The following is a 10752-nucleotide window of genomic DNA, read 5'->3' as shown; positions in this document are numbered from 1 at the left end:
ACAACTTGTAGCTTCATTCTAGACTCGTTTGAAGTTGAAAACACCTTGTAGCTTCATTTTCGGTTGTTTAAATTACAATGAACTTGTTGTTTCATTCTTGACTCGTTTGAGATAGGAAACAACTTTTTGCTTCATTATTGGCTAGATTGAAGTTGGAAACAACTTGTAGCCTCATTCCAGACTCGTTTGAAGTTGAAAACACCTTGTAGGTTCATTTTCGGTTGTTTAAATTAGAATGAACTTGTAGTTTCATTCTTGACTCGTTGGAGCCCGGAAACAACTTGGTGCTTCATTATTGGCTAGATTGAAGTTGGAAACAACTTGTAGCTTCATTCCATACTCGTTTGAAGTTGAAAACAACTTGTAGCTTCATTTTTGGTTGTTTAAAATTAGAATCAACTTGTAGTTTCATTCTTGACTCGTTTAAGCATGTAAACAACTTGTTGCTTCATCATTGGCTAGATTGAAGTTGGAAACAACTTGTAGCCTCATTCCAGACTCGTTTGAAGTTGAAAACAACTTGTAGCTTCATTTTCGGTCGTTTAAAATTAGAATCAACTTGAAGTTTCACTCTTGACTCGTTTAAGCATGTAAACAACTTGTTGCTTCATTATTGGCTAGATTGAAGTTGGAAACAACTTGTAGCTTCATTCCAGACTCGTTTGAAGTTGAAAACGACTTGTAGCTTCATTTTCGGTTGTTTAAAATTAGATGAACTTGTAGTTTCATTCTTGACTAGTTTGAGCCCGGAAACGACTTGCTGCTTCATTATTGGCTAGTTTGAAGTTGGAAACAACTTGTAGCTTCATTTCGGTTGTTTAAAATTAGAATCAACTTGTAGTTTCATTCTTGACTCGTTTAAGCATGTAAACAACTTGTTGCTTCATCATTGGCTAGATTGAAGTTGGAAACAACTTGTAGCTTCATTCCAGACTCGCTTGAAGTTTAAAACAACTTGTAGCTTCATTTTCGGTTGTTAAAAATTAGAATCAACTTCTGGTTTCATTCTTGACTCGTTTGAGCCTGTAAACAACTTGTTGCTTCATTATTGTCTAGATTGAAGTTGGAAACAACTTGTAGCTTCATTCCAGACTCGTTTGAGGTTGAAAACAACATGTAGCTTCATTTTCGGTTGTTTAAAATTAGAATGAACTCGTAGTTTCATTCTTGACTCGTTTGAGCCCGGAAACGACTTGCTGCTTCATTATTGGCTAGTTTGAAGTTGGAAACAACTTGTAGCTTCATTCCAGACTCGTTTGAAGTTGAAAACAACTTGTAGCTTCATTTTCGGTTGTTTAAAATTAAAATCAACTTGTAGTTTCATTCTTGACTCGTTTGAGCCCAGAAACAACTTGTTGCTTTATTATTGGCTAGATTGAAGTTGGAAACAACTTGTAGCTTCATTCTAGACTCGTTTGAAGTTGAAAACACCTTGTAGCTTCATTTTCGGTTGTTTAAATTACAATGAACTTGTTGTTTCATTCTTGACTCGTTTGAGATAGGAAACAACTTTTTGCTTCATTATTGGCTAGATTGAAGTTGGAAACAACTTGTAGCCTCATTCCAGACTCGTTTGAAGTTGAAAACACCTTGTAGGTTCATTTTCGGTTGTTTAAATTAGAATGAACTTGTAGTTTCATTCTTGACTCGTTGGAGCCCGGAAACAACTTGGTGCTTCATTATTGGCTAGATTGAAGTTGGAAACAACTTGTAGCTTCATTCCATACTCGTTTGAAGTTGAAAACAACTTGTAGCTTCATTTTTGGTTGTTTAAAATTAGAATCAACTTGTAGTTTCATTCTTGACTCGTTTAAGCATGTAAACAACTTGTTGCTTCATCATTGGCTAGATTGAAGTTGGAAACAACTTGTAGCCTCATTCCAGACTCGTTTGAAGTTGAAAACAACTTGTAGCTTCATTTTCGGTCGTTTAAAATTAGAATCAACTTGAAGTTTCACTCTTGACTCGTTTAAGCATGTAAACAACTTGTTGCTTCATTATTGGCTAGATTGAAGTTGGAAACAACTTGTAGCTTCATTCCAGACTCGTTTGAAGTTGAAAACGACTTGTAGCTTCATTTTCGGTTGTTTAAAATTAGATGAACTTGTAGTTTCATTCTTGACTAGTTTGAGCCCGGAAACGACTTGCTGCTTCATTATTGGCTAGTTTGAAGTTGGAAACAACTTGTAGCTTCATTTCGGTTGTTTAAAATTAGAATCAACTTGTAGTTTCATTCTTGACTCGTTTAAGCATGTAAACAACTTGTTGCTTCATCATTGGCTAGATTGAAGTTGGAAACAACTTGTAGCTTCATTCCAGACTCGCTTGAAGTTTAAAACAACTTGTAGCTTCATTTTCGGTTGTTAAAATTAGAATCAACTTCTGGTTTCATTCTTGACTCGTTTGAGCCTGTAAACAACTTGTTGCTTCATTATTGTCTAGATTGAAGTTGGAAACAACTTGTAGCTTCATTCCAGACTCGTTTGAGGTTGAAAACAACATGTAGCTTCATTTTCGGTTGTTTAAAATTAGAATGAACTCGTAGTTTCATTCTTGACTCGTTTGAGCCCGGAAACGACTTGCTGCTTCATTATTGGCTAGTTTGAAGTTGGAAACAACTTGTAGCTTCATTCCAGACTCGTTTGAAGTTGAAAACAACTTGTAGCTTCATTTTCGGTTGTTTAAAATTAAAATCAACTTGTAGTTTCATTCTTGACTCGTTTGAGCCCAGAAACAACTTGTTGCTTTATTATTGGCTAGATTGAAGTTGGAAACAACTTGTAGCTTCATTCTAGACTCGTTTGAAGTTGAAAACACCTTGTAGCTTCATTTTCGGTTGTTTAAATTACAATGAACTTGTTGTTTCATTCTTGACTCGTTTGAGATAGGAAACAACTTTTTGCTTCATTATTGGCTAGATTGAAGTTGGAAACAACTTGTAGCCTCATTCCAGACTCGTTTGAAGTTGAAAACACCTTGTAGGCTTCATTTTCGGTTGTTTAAATTAGAATGAACTTGTAGTTTCATTCTTGACTCGTTTGAGCCCGGAAACAACTTGGTGCTTCATTATTGGCTAGATTGAAGTTGGAAACAACTTGTAGCTTCATTCCAGACTCGTTTGAAGTTGAAAACAACTTGTAGCTTCATTTTCGGTTGTTTAAAATTAGAATCAACTTGTAGTTTCATTCTTGACTCGTTTAAGCATGTAAACAACTTGTTGCTTCATTATTGGCTAGATTGAAGTTGGAAACAACTTGTAGCTTCATTCCAGACTCGTTTGAAGTTGAAAACAACTTGTAGCTTCATTTTCGGTTGTTTAAAATTAGAATCAACTTGTAGTTTCATTCTTGACTCGTTTAAGCCTGGAAACAACTTGTTGCTTCATTATTGGCTAGATTGAAGTTGGAAACAACTTGTAGCTTCATTCCAGACTCGTTTGAAGTTGAAAACAACTTGTAGCTTCATTTTCGGTTGTTTAAAATTAGAATCAACTTGTAGTTTCATTCTTGACTCGTTTGAGCCTGGAAACAACTTGTTGCTTCATTATTGGCTAGATTGAAGTTGGAAACAACTTGTAGCTTCATTCCAGACTCGTTTGAAGTTGAAAACAACTTGTAGCTTCATTTTCGGTTGTTTAAAATTAGAATCAACTTGTAGTTTCATTCTTGACTCGTTTAAGCATGTAAACAACTTGTTGCTTCATTATTGGCTAGATTGAAGTTGGAAACAACTTGTAGCTTCATTCCAGACTCGTTTGAAGTTGAAAACAACTTGTAGCTTCATTTTCGGTTGTTTAAAATTAGAATCAACTTGTAGTTTCATTCTTGACTCGTTTGAGCCTGTAAACAACTTGTTGCTTCATTATTGGCTAGATTGAAGTTGGAAACAACTTGTAGCTTCATTCCAGACTCGTTTGAAGTTGAAAACAACTTGTAGCTTCATTTTCGGTTGTTTAAAATTAGAATGAACTTGTAGTTTCATTCTTGACTCGTTTGAGCCCGGAAACAACTTGTTGCTTCATTATTGGCTAGATTGAAGTTGGAAACAACTTGTAGCTTCATTCCAGACTCGTTTGAAGTTGAAAACAACTTGTAGCTTCATTTTCGGTTGTTTAAAATTAGAATCAACTTGTAGTTTCATTCTTGACTCGTTTGAGCCATGAAACAACTTGTTGCTTCATTATTGGCTAGATTGAAGTTGGAAACAACTTGTAGCTTCATTCCAGACTCGTTTGAAGTTGAAAACAACTTGTAGCTTCATTTTCGGTTGTTTAAATTAGAATGAACTTGTTAGTTTCATTCTTGACTCGTTTGAGCATAGGAAACAACTTGTTGCTTCATTATTGGCTAGATTGAAGTTGGAAACAACTTGTAGCCTCATTCCAGACTCGTTTGAAGTTGAAAACACCTTGTAGCTTCATTTTCGGTTGTTTAAATTAGAATGAACTTGTAGTTTCATTCTTGACTCGTTGGAGCCCGGAAACAACTTGGTGCTTCATTATTGGCTAGATTGAAGTTGGAAACAACTTGTAGCTTCATTCCATACTCGTTTGAAGTTGAAAACAACTTGTAGCTTCATTTTTGGTTGTTTAAAATTAGAATCAACTTGTAGTTTCATTCTTGACTCGTTTAAGCATGTAAACAACTTGTTGCTTCATTATTGGCTAGATTGAAGTTGGAAACAACTTGTAGCTTCATTCCAGACTCGTTTGAAGTTGAAAACAACTTGTAGCTTCATTTTCGGTTGTTTAAAATTAGAATCAACTTGTAGTTTCATTCTTGACTCGTTTAAGCATGTAAACAACTTGTTGCTTCATTATTGGCTAGATTGAAGTTGGAAACAACTTGTAGCTTCATTCCAGACTCGTTTGAAGTTGAAAACAACTTGTAGCTTCATTTTCGGTTGTTTAAAATTAGAATCAACTTGTAGTTTCATTCTTGACTCGTTTAAGCATGTAAACAACTTGTTGCTTCATTATTGGCTAGATTGAAGTTGGAAACAACTTGTAGCTTCATTCCAGACTCGTTTGAAGTTGAAAACAACTTGTAGCTTCATTTTCGGTTGTTTAAAATTAGAATCAACTTGTAGTTTCATTCTTGACTCGTTTGAGCCTGGAAACAACTTGTTGCTTCATTATTGGCTAGATTGAAGTTGGAAACAACTTGTAGCTTCATTCCAGACTCGTTTGAAGTTGAAAACAACTTGTAGCTTCATTTTCGGTTGTTTAAAATTAGAATCAACTTTTAGTTTCATTCTTGACTCGTTTGAGCCTGGAAACAACTTGTTGCTTCATTATTGGCTAGATTGAAGTTGGAAACAACTTGTAGCTTCATTCCAGACTCGTTTGAAGTTGAAAACAACTTGTAGCTTCATTTTCGGTTGTTTAAAATTAGAATCAACTTGTAGTTTCATTCTTGACTCGTTTAGCCTGTAAACAACTTGTTGCTTCATTATTGGCTAGATTGAAGTTGGAAACAACTTGTAGCTTCATTCCAGACTCGTTTGAAGTTGAAAACAACTTGTAGCTTCATTTTCGGTTGTTTAAAATTAGAATCAACTTGTAGTTTCATTCTTGACTCGTTTAAGCATGTAAACAACTTGTTGCTTCATTATTGGCTAGATTGAAGTTGGAAACAACTTGTAGCTTCATTCCAGACTCGTTTGAAGTTGAAAACAACTTGTAGCTTCATTTTCGGTTGTTTAAAATTAGAATCAACTTGTAGTTTCATTCTTGACTCGTTTAAGCATGTAAACAACTTGTTGCTTCATTATTGGCTAGATTGAAGTTGGAAACAACTTGTAGCTTCATTCCAGACTCGTTTGAAGTTGAAAACAACTTGTAGCTTCATTTTCGGTTGTTTAAAATTAGATGAACTTGTAGTTTCATTCTTGACTCGTTTGAGCCCGGAAACGACTTGCTGCTTCATTATTGGCTAGATTGAAGTTGGAAACAACTTGTAGCTTCATTCCAGACTCGTTTGAAGTTGAAAACAACTTGTAGCTTCATTTTCGGTTGTTTAAATTAGAATCACTTGTAGTTTCATTCTTGACTCGTTTGAGCCTGGAAACAACTTGTTGCTTCATTATTGGCTTGATTGAAGTTGGAAACAACTTGTAGCTTCATTCCAGACTCGTTTGAAGTTGAAAACAACTTGTAGCTTCATTTTCGGTTGTTTAAAATTAGAATCAACTTGTAGTTTCATTCTTGACTCGTTTAAGCATGTAAACAACTTGTTGCTTCATTATTGGCTAGATTGAAGTTGGAAACAACTTGTAGCTTCATTCCAGACTCGTTTGAAGTTGAAAACAACTTGTAGCTTCATTTTCGGTTGTTTAAAATTAGAATCAACTTGTAGTTTCATTCTTGACTCGTTTAAGCATGTAAACAACTTGTTGCTTCATTATTGGCTAGATTGAAGTTGGAAACAACTTGTAGCTTCATTCCAGACTCGTTTGAAGTTGAAAACAACTTGTAGCTTCATTTTCGGTTGTTTAAAATTAGAATCAACTTGTAGTTTCATTCTTGACTCGTTTGAGCCCGGAAACAACTTGTTGCTTCATTATTGGCTAGATTGAAGTTGGAAACAACTTGTAGCTTCATTCCAGACTCGTTTGAAGTTGAAAACAACTTGTAGCTTCATTTTCGGTTGTTTAAATTAGAATCAACTTGTAGTTTCATTCTTGACTCGTTTGAGCCTGGAAACAACTTGTTGCTTCATTATTGGCTAGATTGAAGTTGGAAACAACTTGTAGCTTCATTCCAGACTCGTTTGAAGTTGAAAACAACTTGTAGCTTCATTTTCGGTTGTTTAAAATTAGAATCAACTTGTAGTTTCATTCTTGACTCGTTTAAGCATGTAAACAACTTGTTGCTTCATTATTGGCTAGATTGAAGTTGGAAACAACTTGTAGCTTCATTCCAGACTCGTTTGAAGTTGAAAACAACTTGTAGCTTCATTTTCGGTTGTTTAAAATTAGAATCAACTTGTAGTTTCATTCTTGACTCGTTTAAGCATGTAAACAACTTGTTGCTTCATTATTGGCTAGATTGAAGTTGGAAACAACTTGTAGCTTCATTCCAGACTCGTTTGAAGTTGAAAACAACTTGTAGCTTCATTTTCGGTTGTTTAAAATTAGAATCAACTTGTAGTTTCATTCTTGACTCGTTTAAGCATGTAAACAACTTGTTGCTTCATTATTGGCTAGATTGAAGTTGGAAACAACTTGTAGCTTCATTCCAGACTCGTTTGAAGTTGAAAACAACTTGTAGCTTCATTTTCGGTTGTTTAAAATTAGAATCAACTTTTAGTTTCATTCTTGACTCGTTTAAGCATGTAAACAACTTGTTGCTTCATTATTGGCTAGATTGAAGTTGGAAACAACTTGTAGCTTCATTCCAGACTCGTTTGAAGTTGAAAACAACTTGTAGCTTCATTTTCGGTTGTTTAAAATTAGATGAACTTGTAGTTTCATTCTTGACTCGTTTGAGCCCGGAAACAACTTGCTGCTTCATTATTGGCTAGATTGAAGTTGGAAACAACTTGTAGCTTCATTCCAGACTCGTTTGAAGTTGAAAACAACTTGTAGCTTCATTTTCGGTTGTTTAAATTAAATCAACTTGTAGTTTCATTCTTGACTCGTTTGAGCCTGGAAACAACTTGTTGCTTCATTATTGGCTAGATTGAAGTTGGAAACAACTTGTAGCTTCATTCCAGACTCGTTTGAAGTTGAAAACAACTTGTAGCTTCATTTTCGGTTGTTTAAAATTAGAATCAACTTGTAGTTTCATTCTTGACTCGTTTAAGCATGTAAACAACTTGTTGCTTCATTATTGGCTAGATTGAAGTTGGAAACAACTTGTAGCTTCATTCCAGACTCGTTTGAAGTTGAAAACAACTTGTAGCTTCATTTTCGGTTGTTTAAAATTAGAATCAACTTGTAGTTTCATTCTTGACTCGTTTAAGCATGTAAACAACTTGTTGCTTCATTATTGGCTAGATTGAAGTTGGAAACAACTTGTAGCTTCATTCCAGACTCGTTTGAAGTTGAAAACAACTTGTAGCTTCATTTTCGGTTGTTTAAAATTAGAATCAACTTGTAGTTTCATTCTTGACTCGTTTGAGCCTGGAAACAACTTGTTGCTTCATTATTGGCTAGATTGAAGTTGGAAACAACTTGTAGCTTCATTCCAGACTCGTTTGAAGTTGAAAACAACTTGTAGCTTCATTTTCGGTTGTTTAAAATTAGAATCAACTTGTAGTTTCATTCTTGACTCGTTTAAGCATGTAAACAACTTGTTGCTTCATTATTGGCTAGATTGAAGTTGGAAACAACTTGTAGCTTCATTCCAGACTCGTTTGAAGTTGAAAACAACTTGTAGCTTCATTTTCGGTTGTTTAAAATTAGAATCAACTTGTAGTTTCATTCTTGACTCGTTTGAGCCTGGAAACAACTTGTTGCTTCATTATTGGCTAGATTGAAGTTGGAAACAACTTGTAGCTTCATTCCAGACTCGTTTGAAGTTGAAAACAACTTGTAGCTTCATTTTCGGTTGTTTAAATTAGAATCAACTTGTAGTTTCATTCTTGACTCGTTTGAGCCTGGAAACAACTTGTTGCTTCATTATTGGCTAGATTGAAGTTGGAAACAACTTGTAGCTTCATTCCAGACTCGTTTGAAGTTGAAAACAACTTGTAGCTTCATTTTCGGTTGTTTAAAATTAGAATCAACTTGTAGTTTCATTCTTGACTCGTTTAAGCATGTAAACAACTTGTTGCTTCATTATTGGCTAGATTGAAGTTGGAAACAACTTGTAGCTTCATTCCAGACTCGTTTGAAGTTGAAAACAACTTGTAGCTTCATTTTCGGTTGTTTAAAATTAGAATCAACTTGTAGTTTCATTCTTGACTCGTTTAAGCCTGGAAACAACTTGTTGCTTCATTATTGGCTAGATTGAAGTTGGAAACAACTTGTAGCTTCATTCCAGACTCGTTTGAAGTTGAAAACAACTTGTAGCTTCATTTTCGGTTGTTTAAAATTAGAATCAACTTTTAGTTTCATTCTTGACTCGTTTAAGCATGTAAACAACTTGTTGCTTCATTATTGGCTAGATTGAAGTTGGAAACAACTTGTAGCTTCATTCCAGACTCGTTTGAAGTTGAAAACAACTTGTAGCTTCATTTTCGGTTGTTTAAAATTAGAATCAACTTGTAGTTTCATTCTTGACTCGTTTGAGCCTGGAAACAACTTGTTGCTTCATTATTGGCTAGATTGAAGTTGGAAACAACTTGTAGCTTCATTCCAGACTCGTTTGAAGTTGAAAACAACTTGTAGCTTCATTTTCGGTTGTTTAAAATTAAAATCAACTTGTAGTTTCATTCTTGACTCGTTTGAGCCTGGAAACAACTTGTTGCTTCATTATTGGCTAGATTGAAGTTGGAAACAACTTGTAGCTTCATTCCAGACTCGTTTGAAGTTGAAAACAACTTGTAGCTTCATTTTCGGTTGTTTAAAATTAGAATCAACTTTTAGTTTCATTCTTGACTCGTTTAAGCATGTAAACAACTTGTTGCTTCATTATTGGCTAGATTGAAGTTGGAAACAACTTGTAGCTTCATTCCAGACTCGTTTGAAGTTGAAAACAACTTGTAGCTTCATTTTCGGTTGTTTAAAATTAGAATCAACTTGTAGTTTCATTCTTGACTCGTTTAAGCATGGAAACAACTTGTTGCTTCATTATTGGCTAGATTGAAGTTGGAAACAACTTGTAGCTTCATTCCAGACTCGTTTGAAGTTGAAAACAACTTGTAGCTTCATTTTCGGTTGTTTAAAATTAGAATCAACTTGTAGTTTCATTCTTGACTCGTTTAAGCATGTAAACAACTTGTTGCTTCATTATTGGCTAGATTGAAGTTGGAAACAACTTGTAGCTTCATTCCAGACTCGTTTGAAGTTGAAAACAACTTGTAGCTTCATTTTCGGTTGTTTAAAATTAGAATCAACTTGTAGTTTCATTCTTGACTCGTTTAAGCATGTAAACAACTTGTTGCTTCATTATTGGCTAGATTGAAGTTGGAAACAACTTGTAGCTTCATTCCAGACTCGTTTGAAGTTGAAAACAACTTGTAGCTTCATTTTCGGTTGTTTAAAATTAGAATCAACTTGTAGTTTCATTCTTGACTCGTTTAAGCATGTAAACAACTTGTTGCTTCATTATTGGCTAGATTGAAGTTGGAAACAACTTGTAGCTTCATTCCAGACTCGTTTGAAGTTGAAAACAACTTGTAGCTTCATTTTCGGTTGTTTAAATTAAAATCAACTTGTAGTTTCATTCTTGACTCGTTTGAGCCTGGAAACAACTTGTTGCTTCATTATTGGCTAGATTGAAGTTGGAAACAACTTGTAGCTTCATTCCAGACTCGTTTGAAGTTGAAAACAACTTGTAGCTTCATTTTCGGTTGTTTAAAATTAGAATCAACTTGTAGTTTCATTCTTGACTCGTTTAAGCATGTAAACAACTTGTTGCTTCATTATTGGCTAGATTGAAGTTGGAAACAACTTGTAGCTTCATTCCAGACTCGTTTGAAGTTGAAAACAACTTGTAGCTTCATTTTCGGTTGTTTAAAATTAGAATCAACTTGTAGTTTCATTCTTGACTCGTTTAAGCATGTAAACAACTTGTTGCTTCATTATTGGCTAGATTGAAGTTGGAAACAACTTGTAGCTTCATTCCAGACTCGTTTGAAGTTGAAA

The sequence above is a fragment of the Daucus carota genome, chromosome 5, assembly GCF_001625215.2.
Source record: "Daucus carota subsp. sativus chromosome 5, DH1 v3.0, whole genome shotgun sequence".
In the NCBI taxonomy this organism is placed as follows: Eukaryota; Viridiplantae; Streptophyta; class Magnoliopsida; order Apiales; family Apiaceae; genus Daucus; species Daucus carota.
Note: the sequence above shows the minus strand (reverse complement) of the source record.